Source organism: Ptychodera flava, chromosome 10, assembly GCF_041260155.1.
Source record: "Ptychodera flava strain L36383 chromosome 10, AS_Pfla_20210202, whole genome shotgun sequence".
Classification (NCBI taxonomy): domain Eukaryota; kingdom Metazoa; phylum Hemichordata; class Enteropneusta; family Ptychoderidae; genus Ptychodera; species Ptychodera flava.
This window is the reverse complement of record NC_091937.1, coordinates 38603359-38618111: the sequence shown is the minus strand read 5'-3', so window position 1 is coordinate 38618111 and position 14753 is coordinate 38603359. Positions and strand designations below refer to the sequence as shown.

The following is a 14753-nucleotide window of genomic DNA, read 5'->3' as shown; positions in this document are numbered from 1 at the left end:
AGTGATCAAATTTTACTGCATATCAAACATTACAGATGACACATGCAATATTCTGCTGAGGTCATCCAAGGTCAACGTTCCCAGTAACACATAACAGTCTTGTTTTTTTATTTTAGTATATTCTGGCGATCATACATGTACTATCGATATATACATGTATTGTAATATGTCAGAATTACGAAAAGATCCACTTATTTTGGTTTATTTAGCTTTAAGATTTAAAAACAGCTTGTCGAGGATAACATTTAATATCACTCAGATCAGAATCGTCTTTTTCATACGCTTGATAAAACTGACCTCCCTGATTTGATTTTTAAAGTGTATGGTCATTCATTTTCCATGAAGACTTTTATCAGAACTTATTAAATTTCACAAAAAATCGCCTCATTTCAGAGAATTAATCTGCATTAAATTTGTCACATTTTTCGTAGAGTATGCTCTGTCAAATGATGAAATGTAATTTGAATATACATAAATTCCTGCATATGAAGGTTTTTTGAAAAAGTATACAAATAGAAAATTTTCGCTATAGATAGTGTCAACTAGAAACATTGCTATGATCAAGTTTCAAAAAGTAAAAATAGGGACTCCCTCCCTGCAGTATATTCTGTCTATAGTTTGGACTGAGGGCAGACTACGTGTAAGTACATGAATGTAAATGTCAAACATTAGCCTCTAGAAAATACTGTCATTGTTCAATTCTTGTTTGTGCAATATCATAAACATATATCTAAACCATATGCTGCCAGTATTAAATGTATGCAGTGTGCCATATTCAGCATGATTGGCATACAAATGCCAGAGCTGATCATGTGACCTTGTGGTATCCTAGCAACAGGGTTGTTTGATAGCAGAGGAGAAAAAAAAATTGGTCGCATTGGAGCGGAGTGGGCTGTATGAAAGCAAGAAAACATGCTGGCACTTGTCCCAATATAAATGGTAATAAAAGAAATAGTGCAATTGGGTGGAGAGACCCTACATTCCCACCAGTGTCTGGACAGTGTGCTGCAGACAATAAAAGGGTATTCATTCCGGTTGGATGTACTCAAAGAAGACCTTTGGGTTCACAGTCCTTGTATTATCCGTGTCTAAGTGTTTGTTGCAAAATTCAGGCCTGTCATTTAGCAAGGTTAGTGTACCACTTTTACTTAAATATATGATGCATAGTTGAAGTTTCCCTTTGAAAAACTGGCAAGATGTCAACAACGTTTAAATTGATGGTGTGTACTGTACTTGTAGATATTCTTGCAACCTGCGAGTAGTTTATACAGTTCAAATATTATTCCAAACCAAAGAGTGTTTGTAGTTCTAATATTCAAAGTAAAGGATCTACCAGACATTTTAGCTTAGTATGATATTTTGCTGTACAGATACTTGTTTGTTTGTAGTTTTCTGAAATCTGAATAATGAGTATACCTTACCTGGTCACATGGTACTACTAACGTGTGTCATAAAAAAGTTATGTCATGCATTGATTCTTGAAGTTTCTTACGACCTTGAATGAAATTGGCAATTGTCCAGTGGCTGAGACAACTTTTATCATCGGCATTGTGCTGTGTCGTTGTCATTCTGTAGTATCCTTTCAGTTTTGTCATTCTCTTTTTTGTTGCTAATCAGCTTTGAGTGGATTGAAAATAAATTTTAGTTGAAGTCCCTGACAGAATGGTAAAGTGTAACTCATTACCACAACTCAATGATACTTTTACTTGTTTCAAATTTGCTTTATACAGAGTCAACATACATATATGCTTTGCCAATTTCTAGAAATTTGAAAAGATTTGGCAAATTTTTTTGTGGTCTGAATTGAAATCACCTACTAATCAATACCAGCTATTTTTTAAAGCCGGCTTAAAAAAGTTTTATCATTGAAGAGGCAAAGTCTTGCAGTTGTTTGCTCCATGCTACCTTAGAGGGCTAGTATAGCCTGATCGCATAGCTTCAGATCAATTTTTCACCGTTTATGTTTTCATTGTCAATAACAGTTTCTTTTTCTACTCCTGAAAGCATGCTGAGATACATAGTTTTCACCATGTCAACTCAGCCTGTACATGTGTAGACTGCATCGTGTTATTGTTCATAAGTGAATATGTTTAGTAATTCTTTTTTCATAGTCAAATTCACTGCTATGTCAAAATACATATTCTTATTGTACGTAAAAAATATGGACAAACCTATGATCATATGATGATATCATTTTCAAGAAACCTGTAACACATCAGGATATTTGCCCCAAAATGTGTCATGAGAAAATGTTTGCAGTTGCTTTCCCAGAGGTCAAAGGTTAGGCTATCCCATGGTTCAGTGGGCAGACCCTGAGAAACCTCATACCTGTTTTTTTGTGGCTGAATGGTCTGCTTTGCCAAACTATTAGTTATATGTCCAGGTGATCAAAGTGCAATTGAGATGGTGGCCTTGGTAATAGAATGGTTTATTGGACAGCCTTAGTAATCCTTGTCAGTTTGACTCTCTGCCAAGTTAGCTGTGATCAGCCACAAGTTGATAAAAATTAGTGAAATATACAGATCAAGCATAATCAAAAATCAAAAACGCTAGACTGGCTCATCAACAGTGACCATGCCATGCTTTGACAGTGGTTCAACCCTGTCACTACAATGGTTTCATTCAAAGCTATTGTTATCAATGGTGAGTGTTGACTTGTTTACTTGGAATTGGGGTGAACAGGTTAAAAAATGCAAAATAAAATTGGGATCTTTTGAATATAGTCTCTGAACCATGTATCAATAGAGGAATTTCTTTTCTTTTCAGCCTACCAACAGGGTTAGTTTGCTTATCTCTTTATTTATGTTCATTTAAATGGACAAAGTCGGCCATTTTTCATGAATTTTGTTTGATACATATTGTTTGACACGCTGAAAGATTCTTAATGAATGGTTGGCCATGCATATATTTAACCCTGGTTTTAGACAAATTAAATGAAACCATCGCAAAAATGAATTAATGGTCATGACTATTGATTCATTTTCGCGATGGTTTCATGTATCGTGTCTAAAACCAGGATGGAATATATGCATGATCACCCATTCGTTCAGTATCTTTTAACACGTCAAACAATGTAAGTGGTATCTGGTATCAAACAAAATTCATAAAAAATGGTCGACTTTGTCCCTTCAATATTTACTCATACATATTGAAAGCATTTATGATCAAGTTAATCAGTTTGCATTAGTTTAATTTAATCCAGAGATAATATCTATAAGTTGGGCCGTTCACATTAGCCAAAAAAAGACTAGGCCCTTGTCCTAGCCAGGTTCGTGGCCGACCAAAAAAACAGGTGTGAACGGTTCTGGCCGGCCACTGTCCGGACAATTTCTGTCCTAGTCGAGAGGGGTGGTTTGTGGCCGACCCAGGTCTCTGGCCGAGCAGTAAACAGCGTATGTGAACGCGTTTTGTCCGACTCAGGTCCCAGTTGACGCCCTCTGTAGTTGACATGCAGTGTAGTCTTTGACCTATTCGACGATTCAGTATCATTTTAGACATGGCGAGTCGAGGAGTCAACTGGGCTACGGAGCGAAGAACGAAGATATGGTGAAAAATCAAGGGATCGAATCGCCTACAATATCATCTCACAGCGTTTGTAATAAAGGGAAAGTGGCTGCACACATCGCCTGCACTATTTTTCGTTCTCTGTGTTAGTGTTGTTTTGTGTGTTTGGCTATTGGTGTAGATATAAGCCATGGCGAGACGTAGCCGTAATCTCGCTGTCGAATGACAGGGTGATCCTTTGACGCTACGTTTCGAAACCAGTGTGTGGTTTCTTCCTCAGTTGCTTTTCTTTGGAGATTGCTCTCCTTAGATTTATGTTTCACTGTTCGTGGTTTAATTATTGTCAGTGTTTTGTTCGTCTAGCAAGGAGGCTAGAATACTTATGTTTGGCCATTGGGTCAGTTTGTTGTGTTTCATTTTGTTCGGTCGTTTCTCTAAGATTGTGTACTTGTGCATTTATGAGTGTGTCGCCAATGTTTGGATTTCTTTTGTAAGCGATGATCGGTTTCATCATGAATAAATTATTTAGTGTTTGGTCTTTTTCTATTCTTCCCAGTTCTTCAGGAGTGCTTGTTTGATGTCTTTTTTTAGATGTGTGGACTATATTGGTAGCAAATATCAATTTAGGCCCCTATTGTGTTGTTGTTGTGTATTTGTTTGTGATTTAAATGTGTTCTTCGTGTAGCGTAATTTGTTTCCGCATTGATGTTTGATATTTCTTGTTGTTGATATTCTCGCAGTAATAGCTTTTCATTAAATGTTTTGACTTTGTTGTTGAAGTCTTCTTCATTGTTACATGTCCTCATGTACCTTAATGTTTCGCCTTTGATTAGGCCCTTGAAGTTTGATTTTGGATGACATGATTTTCTATGTAGGAACTGGAATGTATCTGATGAATGTATTTTGACCTGTATAAGGTCAACGGTCGGCTAGACGCTACCAAATGATCTAGGCTAGGACAGCGTTGAACGTAATGTGAACGCGGACAAAAGATTAGCTTATCTTCTCACATTCTGCCGGATTAGTTCTGGCCGGCCCTGGGCCTAGATGTGAACCCCATATATAAGCTGTGCTAGGATTACCCTATTCAAGAAAACTAAACAAATAAATTCCATCCAATTAGAGCCCTAATTGAAATGTCCTGACTCAGAAATTCAAGTTCAAGTGTTCAGTTTAGATGTAGACAGGTGTTAGTATAATGTTGTCAACCATTAGAACTGTTATAAAATCTGTAACATACACGAAGAGAACTTGAAGAAAGAAGTTTTTAATAGTCAGATTAATCTCTTTACATCACTGCATTGTGATTTTGACAACTTACCTGCCTACCTCTTGAATGTCTTGATCAGTTTCACCCTTTCACACCATGTTTTAGCCCAAAAACGTCTTGTCAATGGTTATTTTGGACCCATTCACAAAGCATTGGGGTGAACAGGTTAAAAAGCCTGGATATTTAGATTTATTCATTGTGTTGATGTCTGAAATACTATAAAATACAGGGATTATACATAGAGTGTATGTCTACGTGCTGCCCTAACATGGTCTGATATTTGTCATGATTCAGTGATTTCAAGGAGACTTGTACATGAATTATATTTTATAGTTTCATCCATCAGGGCTCGAAATTAACTTATTTCATTGGTAGTCCAATTGGGCTACCATTTTCTGAAATTGGTAGCCCAGTGACAAAGTCTGGTAGCCCATGCATGAATGAATATTTTTTTTGTAAAGAATATTTTATTGTATCTAGACAATGAAAGATTTATTTTGCATGATTCTATCCACGAAGTGAATTTTCTAGTCATTTGACATCAATTCCTGCAGATCATAGCCTTAGGAGAACGGTATAGCATGTGTAGTGGATAACGGTGACGCCTCAAAGTTGGAAGGCCAATTCATATATACGCCATGACAACGAATTTTCACTCAGCACGTGTAAACATGACATGGCTAAAGATAGATTGGCTATGAATTTGAGGATGACAACTTGGTACAGTCATGTTCCTAACACTTTCGTGGCAATTTGGGCTATATTTCTCCACTAAAGTACACTATCATGGGATGATCTCGTACACTTTGGAAAGCGTAATTTGTGGATGGCCCGACAGCTTTTTCTTTGCAGTTTGAATAATGTTGTGTTTAATTGTGATTGATATATTGTGATTAAATAACTGTGAAAATGAACTTTCATTGGCTATCATTTCCCGAGTCCGTCATCCAAGTGCATCAGTTCAGATAATGATATTTTATTGAAAGTTTGTCGCAACAAATTTGACTGCACTGTCGCCTTTTAATTTGCCTAACAAAGTCATAGTTCGGCCTTTTTGTGTCCAGCTTGGTTGACTGTATGAGCGTCGCTCATCTCACAGTGATCAACATCATGTCGCCCACAAAGTAATTTCATGTCTCAGGCTTTGGTAAAGTCCGTGTGGGCTACCATTTCATGGGTTTTGGTAGCCCCAGGGAAAAGTTGGTAGTCTGTGGCCGCGGAACTACCGCTAATTTCGAGCCTTGTCCATTCAACCCTTCCAGTGGGCCATTCTGACAGAAATATGTGTGAAAAAATGTTCCTAAGAAAACTTTAGCTCAAATTTTTCTCAAGCAAACTTTCAACCATTATCTTTCAAAATCAAAAATAAAAGTCAGGGGTTGCTGTAAAGTCAAAATGTCGACCATTCCTGTGTTTAATATCTCTATGGGGGAAGATAAAATTCCCTATGTTCACAAAACTAAGCCGATGAAAGTTTTATTTATTCCATAAGCTTCAGAATGAGACCCAACAATTGGTAGAGCAAAGGAATATTGTGAAAATTTGAGAGACCAAATATCTGTCCCTGAGGCGATTACTACATGTACCTTCATTGTAGCAAATGTAGGGCCATCCAATACGGATACAGAACCATCGGCTCTATACATGTACCTTCATTGGCTAGTCCTTAACAAAATGAAGTCATGAATAAATCTGCTACAACCTCAATGTTCAAATTATACGATGTCTTTACTGAGTCCAAACACCTCAGTATAATAACTGATGTGATAAACTTGCATACATTAGTGAATAATTCAAGTGCATAATATAGGTACCTGTGAAAAGTGCCAAAGAAGGCAGTGTCACTCAAATTATTTCAAAAATGCTAAAAACTTGGACCTGCCAGGACTTGAACATGATTGTTCTTGACTATAGGATACACACACTGTAGGTGTTATTTAATTTTTTATGTTTCTCCTTTTAGATAGACATTCCTGTCTAATCGAAAGATCTGATTCAATTTGCTTTCTCTACAATTTGTTTATTTTGTTATCAAAACTCTGGATGCAGACTGCAAGAGTTGAATGACATTGTACGGTGAAATGTTCAAGATGCCTCACATAGTATCTAACATTTAAACTTGACTTAAAGTTCAGGAAAATGATATACTGGTGTCATTGTAAGTATAGCAGCTCTTCCGCCATAGCCATCTGTTAGTTTTTACACAGTCGATAAGATATGTCTGTTTTATCTTTTCCTAGTGTGATTTGTTTTGCAGTTTTTCTGTGCAGCTTTAATGGTATCCATCAGGCCATTTTTGTCCAATAACAATCCAAAAACTATTCGAACTTTGATAAAAAATAAAATAATCGTGGAATTTTTGGCAGGAAAAAGCTGTGGTCAACATTACTGATCCCCATAGCGTGGTCAGTATGAGGTGGACAGCTGGCTAGGAATCTGTTGTATGTAAAATTGATAAACTTATCCATACTGTCCGATAGGAGTTCAAATTTGTGGCATAGCAATGTGATTGCCAGCAGGCATTCAGGACTGATATATGCGTAAGAGTAGAAGCTCATAGTTTATTGTGAAGTATGTGCAAACAGATTTGGTATTGGGTAATTGAAACGGTCACCTCAGAACCATTTACCAGGCTAATATTGGCTCTACAGACTGATAAGGTATCACTATTTTTCTTTCACAAGCTAGTGATCTGTGCATAACAGCACCAGTGACCCGAGATTAGTGATTTCAAGAGGGTTTGTACCTTACTAAGGGGACTGTGTGTTGTGAAATGTTAACGAGACTGCAAGTCAGTTCCGTAGCCCTGAGTTATAAATTAAGTTTTTGCAGTCAGAAATCATTACGTTTATCAGTAACAGTCAGAGGATATGTGTGTACGACCTGGTACAAATGTTGGTCACTAATATTGACTATTGTCTTTGTCAAGGATGGTATAAATCTAGTGATTTTTACAAGGCTGATTGTCCTGCACTGTGTCTGCAATAGGGAAGCAGTCATATTACGTTATTGGGGACAGCAAAAATGTGGTGAATGTTCCCTTTGTGACAACCATATGCTGGGTCTGTAGCAAACTACTGTTGATATCCTTTATGATTAGCACTGTAATTAAATTATGTCTATACACATAACATACATGTCCTGCTCTTTGTCATACTGAATTTTTTTCAAGCTGAATGCCATTGTTCCAATTGACAAAAATGTGTCAATTGGGAATTGAAATTCTTCTGTTGACAGACAACAATAGCAAACAATTTAAGCTTGTTATCTCTGCAATTTTCCCGCCATTGAAAATCATGTTGGTGTAATTGCAGGTACTCCCAGTTGTCCTTTCAGTCAGATGTTACGACCAGAGGTTATGGCATTGGATACCTGCATATTTTACAATGATCACATACAGTACAAGTAATTCCCGTAGTCTGTCTGAGCAAGGTGTAACATGCCCCCCTATTGGTCGAGCTACAGTCTGTGGCTTTTGTGAAGTTGCATGTACTCGGTGCATGTAGCCATGCAGCACAACGATATTGATCATGTATGCTAAAATATAGAAATAACGGGCGACGCGCTGACCATTAACGTTTATTTGTGGGCAAGGGCGAGAGGAAAGCCAAAATTAACGGGCGAGGCTTGCCGAGCCCGTTAATTTGGCTTTCCTCGAGCCCGCGCCCACAAATAAACGTTAATGGTCAGAGCGGAGTCTGTTATTTCCATATATTAATCAGCGAACCAAAGGAAAACCGTCAAAATTTCCGAGAATTTCAGGAGCGAACGACAACTGGGCCCAGAAACTGAGCAATACGCAACCCACTGTCACGCGAGCTGTAAAAAATTGGCAATCCGGAGATGTTTTCAGAAAAAAGTATCTCAACTTGACCTACAAGTGCTTCATTTATTTTGTGATTGATTATGATTTACGTTTGAGCTGTAAAGTTACGATACTTTGAGTTGTTAATCTTATTATTCATATTCACGGGCATGTAAACAAACCATTACTGTGTATTTTTGGTCAGTCACGTGGTTCAGCTCGCCCAATCAAATGCGACGGGCAGGGCATGGTAATATAATGCATATTATTGCTGCACTTTCAAATACCTGAACAAGCTATTCTTTCAAATTTAGTACAGTTTATGGATACCGTTATCATATTAATTGTGGCACTTGACACAGAGTTCCATGTGTGCAGATGATGGATTTCGTTTTATGTTCATACTGAACGGAATGAAAATATCATTTTAGAAAGCACTGATTATATTTTTATCTCTTTTCTGGAATATTTTTATTACCTTCTCGTGTCTATTTATAGACAGAGAAGGTATTAGAGTTGAAAACCAATATGCTGCTGTCAAGAACTTCCGTCTGTCAAGACTTCCGTCTGTCAAGATCCGTTGACGTCATGCCATTGTGATGGGTCATATCATAAACTGGTGGGGTGTTTCATGGCTCAGGTTGAGGTGTGGGAGAACGATTTTGAGCTATGACAAAAATCAAAAGGGACTTAGCGGCATAGCCACAGTGTTAAGCCTTTCTCCAAGGTTTCTTAGTTGACTACAATCTATTACAGACTACTGAGCTGACGTTAGGGGTACTCACTTTGTGTTTGCTCACTCTGTGAGCGCTAGTGTTTGGCTGAGTTGCGTGGATATCCCCTCATGTCCTCACGTGATCTGGGCCTGTTGCATAAACTGCACAGATGATCATATGCCTCCGAGTCTGAAAACTGTCATTGTGTAAGCCTGTCGGCATTTTCCTTGCATTTTTTCTCATTTAATTTTGCAAAATATCGGCGAGTACCTCAATATTTCAAGATAACCCTTTCTTCCAGTCGTTTCCTGGAGTTTCAGAGTCATATGAACGAAAATGAGTGAAAGTTTTAGACAGGAAAATCGGACGTCGGCCATGTTCAATGTTTACAGTACAATCAGAAGTTTACGTGGAGGAATTAACCAACAAACACAGGAGTGTTCATGATGCCCGCCCTCTAGAGGCAGACCTTCCTATATGAAGTACCACATTTGATGCTTGTGGAAAGCTTGACCACACAATGGAGCATTTAAACTTTTAGAAAATGACAAACTGAATAAGAAGGTATTCAGAAAATGTCAAATACTGAGGAAAAATGCGCAAATATTCAAAATAAACAGGTTAACTGATTGGTCAGCTATAAAAAACAATGAAAATGTTTATGATCAAAAGTTTTTGAGATGCGCACATTTTAACAAATACAGAAATTATTAACATTATTTATAAATATAAGACCAAACTATTTTTTCAGGGATGGGACAGGTTGGAAATGAGGGGTGAGAGACAAAGGCACTCCTATTGCTGCATGTGGATGCAGCCACACCATTTCATTTACAGCATACTTATTCACTGTGTTGTGTTCAAGTTCCATATTGTACTGACTGTCATACAAGGATAACATAAGCAAATCAAATCAAATTAGAAAAGGATCGATGCTGTTGTGGGATTTTGCTGAACATGGCTGATATTTCGCCCTATATATTGGTATCCAGCAAAGGCATATTTTGATGTAAAGTCAAAATTAACACTACATTGCTGACAATATATTTTACCGTTTCTGCATAAATTTTTTTTTTAAATTATAGTATATTAGTACTTCAAACAGATTAACAGTTATCGTGATGTCAACCCATAATTTTACATCACAAAGACTGTAATTCTGCCAATTTTTTTTGTTTTTCAGTCATTTTATAAATTTTGCACTGCACAAGATGATTGAACAAATTGCAATGTTTGAATTTGTAAACTCAAAGAATAAAAATCCTTTGGTCACAAATTAAATTATTTTTTGAAAAGAAATTTACTCTTAAACACTTTTAGCATATATTCTTTACACGGTCATGTATTTCAAGGAAAATATGCCTATTAAAAACAGTAATTTCTTCACTTTCAATTTTTTTTCAATACTATGACAATTATCAGCCATGAGGTAAACACAAGACCAGATAGGCGTTTTTCATCATTTCCACAGGACTCTTTGGAAAATCCATTAAAAACAGTTAAAAGTGACTGGAAATGATCACTTGGTATACATTTAATTTACAGATGCCAGGTTGTGTATTTCACATGCACTCAGGTCAGTAAGGAAGTGCGTCATTACTATTTTGGACTGTTAATTCTTATTTCTGAATTGTTTAACTTTTTTCCACATTGAACTATCTATCTTTAGGCAGTTTATACTGTAGCTTAGAATTTTTTTGATTGATGTATTTAATGATCTTTTGGGTTCTTTGGGTCCATATCCCACCTCATGCCCCTACATCATCAACTATTTACCAACAACTCCATGCCAACAACCAATTACCTGACCTGGCCACACATTAGAGAAGGTACAGCGTCATTGACGGTATTTTTATTTTATGTTTTATTTTTTGTGATGGGTGTTTATGTAATTTCATTTTCAACTTTGATTCATTTTTTGACATTTCAGTTGAAGGCAGTATTATTCTGTGTCATTCAGTGTATTTTGTGGCGTTACCAAGGTGATCATCATGTGACATCAGTCTCCTCTGCCTTGATGTCATCCAACCCTGTGTGTAAATATCCATAAACATTATGAGCTTGTCATTCACAGCTGTTGTCACTCCTCCCTAATGCTCTGTAATCTTGTCCGGGGAGGACGGATGATGCAGGAAAACTCCTAACAATTACTATGCTGAGGGTTCCGTATCGGACATGTTGCTATAATGCAAAGTTTACACAGTAACATTTTGTTTCCATTGCATGTTCTGTGTGCATATTCATATCATTTCCCCATTACATTAAGGCCAGGCGCACCGAAATTTGTCAGCAGTGTCTATGTAAAAAATTAAAAGAATTAGCATAAGTTGAAAAATTACGCAGCGAAATATGCAGTGCATGATTTCAGGACATTGAATATTCTGGTTTGATAATGGCTGATCAGCTAATTTGCATATGCTGATATGCTAATTAATATACTTTTCATGAGTGAACACATTCAGTTAGAAAATTATACATTAGATGTGGTGAAAGGGCATGTTTTCCTCATCACCAATGGTTGTACTTTTAATGCAATATCTGTATGTTTAAATTGATTGTTCAAAACTTTTTATCCTCCCAAAAGAGTGTTTGGATGACGTTTGATCTTCCCACATTTTCTTTTTTTATGGTCCTCACATAATTATATGTGATAAACCTTGCACGAACTGTAAAGGTCACACCCTTTGACCCCTGCTAAAAGGTTAAATTTTTTGTTTCATTCATAGATGGAAATTTGTGTCCTTGAAGAGGTCATTCTTCAAGGCTATTTATTTTCCAGGATTATCAGAGCTACAGTAATTATGAAGCAAATAATACCAGAATTTCTTGATCTGTCAGGTTTAGCTGATTAGTCCAACTGTCGTGTCATTATTGGAATTGTCAGAATTTTTGATGTAAAGACTAAGTGCTCTATTCTCATCATATGGCATTACCTAAATCATTAAAATATTGGGGTTGTGTCAAAGTATGATTTTGTAAAGGTTGATAAAAACAGCTTGAAATCACATGAACATTAAAATATTTGCGTTTGGTTTTTGCACATTCAGTGGTTTCTGTTGAACCAATACAATTACCTGCATGTGTTGCAAAGCTATTGATTGTACAGGTGTGTTATAATATTTTTCTGGGTGAAATGTTTGATTTAGTTCCGAATTGTGCCGTCTGAGTTGGAATATTAGCATAAACAGTGTTGACTGGATGCATGCATACACTGTATGTACAAAACTTCTCTGAATTTTGGTCACAAGCTGATGTACATGCACGTTATGAATAGTTCTTGGAAAACGCAAGGTTTTTTAGTGCAGAGGTGTTTTTGTATTTTTGTGTAAGTTTGATTTCATTGCGATTAATCTGATAAAAATTGGATGTACAGTAGAGATGACGCCTTCTGTGAACTTTGTTTTTCCCTTAATGGTGTTTCCACTCTGGGTAACAGCAACAAATAAGCAAAGGTTGAAATATTGCAGTTTGTACACGTCTGATTTTAATCAGATTGGCCTGCAATATGGTCATTTTCAAAGTGTATGATTACTGAAAATTATCTAGTGAATGATTTAAATGGCTCCATATTCTTCAATCAATCCACTTCTATATTTTCCATTGCATGTAGTTCTTGCCAGAATAGACAGCTCACAATATTGATTTATGCCCTAGGGGTGTCATCCAGGCCGTTGTTCAAAGGCAATAAGTAGATATTGTATTCTGGCCCAAATTAGTGCACAAGCTCACACAAACACAGATCATGGGAAAAGTTTTTGAAGCATGAAATTACCCTGCATGTATAAGCTCAGTTTAGCTTGGTAAACTAATCATCTCATAGCCTTTTAACCTCTAGTATTGACAGTAGTTGTTACCATTCAGAAGAAAAAACATGTCCGTACAAAACTACCGGTTCTTGAGAATGTGCAAAGCTTGTTCAGTTTTAGAAAATTTCAAAACCTTCATTTTAGATTCACTCTGATTAAGAATGTTGTAAGAATGTTGAAGTTTTTGAAATTTTTTGAAGAAGAAAAATCTGGGAATGATTTTTTGGCAGGAAATGAATATACATGTAGTTTGGTATTATGTCAACATTGCTTTCTGTATGCACAAATCAATGACTTGTCAAATTGCCAACCTGCTTACAAATGCAAAACTTCAAATTATGCTTGAATAAACCAACCTCTTGGTATATCATATCTGAATTTGAAATGTTTTTCTTGTGTACACAATGTATATTGCTCTTGTTGTAATTAACATTTTGATGTTAACAAACTTCTGAAATGTACGTTTCTTGTTTTTGATTTCCAGGTTCGTAAGATGTCCTGGCACAAGACCTGACTTTTAATGGGAAATACTGGTAATTAAAGTGATGTTACAACACAGATTGCTGTTTGTGTAATGCTATCATCACCATTAAGTATGACCAATGCACAGATCATTTCATTCATCTAGACAAAAGTATGATCACTTTGTTTTTCGTGGTGGACTTTCAATGAGTCCAAAAAAAGGTTGGATGACAAGTTAATTCCAGCCTTTCAATTTTAGGATCCTGGTGTCATTGTGTGGAACAAACGATGAAAAAGCCATCAGCAGAGATATGATGATGTTGTGCTAGATCCCTCGCTTTGTCGTCCAGGCAACTATTGTGTTAGTCATCACATCACCAGCCCTCATAAGGCGTGTGCCACCCGTCTGACCTCAGCTTACATCTGTGTTTGGAAATCACTTCGCTGTAGCAAGCCAGCCACGAGACAAATGACAGTTTAGGATATCTGAGCTCCATTGTGTGTCTGGTATCTTTGTCTGGCGTACCCTGACCAGAACGCTCTCTGTATATCACTCTTTTATTGGCTGTGGACGAGGAAGACTTTCAAGATTGGCAACAAAACGAGCTGTGGATGTACTCCCCTCAAGGGGAAGAGGGGACGTAAATACCACTCGCAGGACGCGCTATCAATACGACACAATATCAAACGGCCGAAAGATCTCAGCCGGTAAGTCGTCCGTCATCTGTTTCCATTTCTTTGTTTGCTTGCATTCATACCTTGCACTACAGATTATTTTTCATTTCTAACTGTAATGAGAAAATTTTATTTTTTGTGTATAACATTGACACAATTATCCCCTGTAGAGCAGAAATAAAAGTTTTGATTATGGAATAAAATGGGATAGAATACAAAAGCATCAAGGAGGATATTTTCAAAGGACAACATCACCTTGTTGTGCTTTTTACACACAATGAAATAACTCCAAGTTAGTGATGGATTTGGAAACTGGTGAACATTGAAATGATTGAGAGTAAATTAGGCACTCACTACACCATACATGAAGGTGTGGAATTTTTAAGAGTAGCTGATAGCTAATTAGCATATGTCTTCTGGAAACCAGGAAACAGGTTGCTTGTTTCTCATGTTCTCTATGTGAACGAGGTTGGAAGTATCGGTATAATTTGTATCAATTCTTTCAGTGTAGTTCT

General features: G+C 36.8%; 1 protein-coding gene across 9 annotated transcripts in view; it reads left to right on the top strand.

The window, feature by feature from the left end:
* Nucleotides 1-14753, top strand: part of LOC139142713 (protein still life, isoforms C/SIF type 2-like) — an 88144-nt gene that overhangs the window by 6392 nt on the left and 66999 nt on the right. For 5 of the 9 annotated variants that reach the window (XM_070712783.1, XM_070712791.1, XM_070712790.1 and 2 more), the window contains exon 2: nucleotides 13586-14271. The gene's annotated coding sequence lies outside the window, so the exon portion shown is untranslated. Of the gene's footprint in view, nucleotides 1-972; nucleotides 1130-13585; nucleotides 14272-14753 lie in introns of those variants that run through there. The other 4 variants (XM_070712792.1, XM_070712788.1, XM_070712784.1 and 1 more) reach the window with 3 other exon arrangements.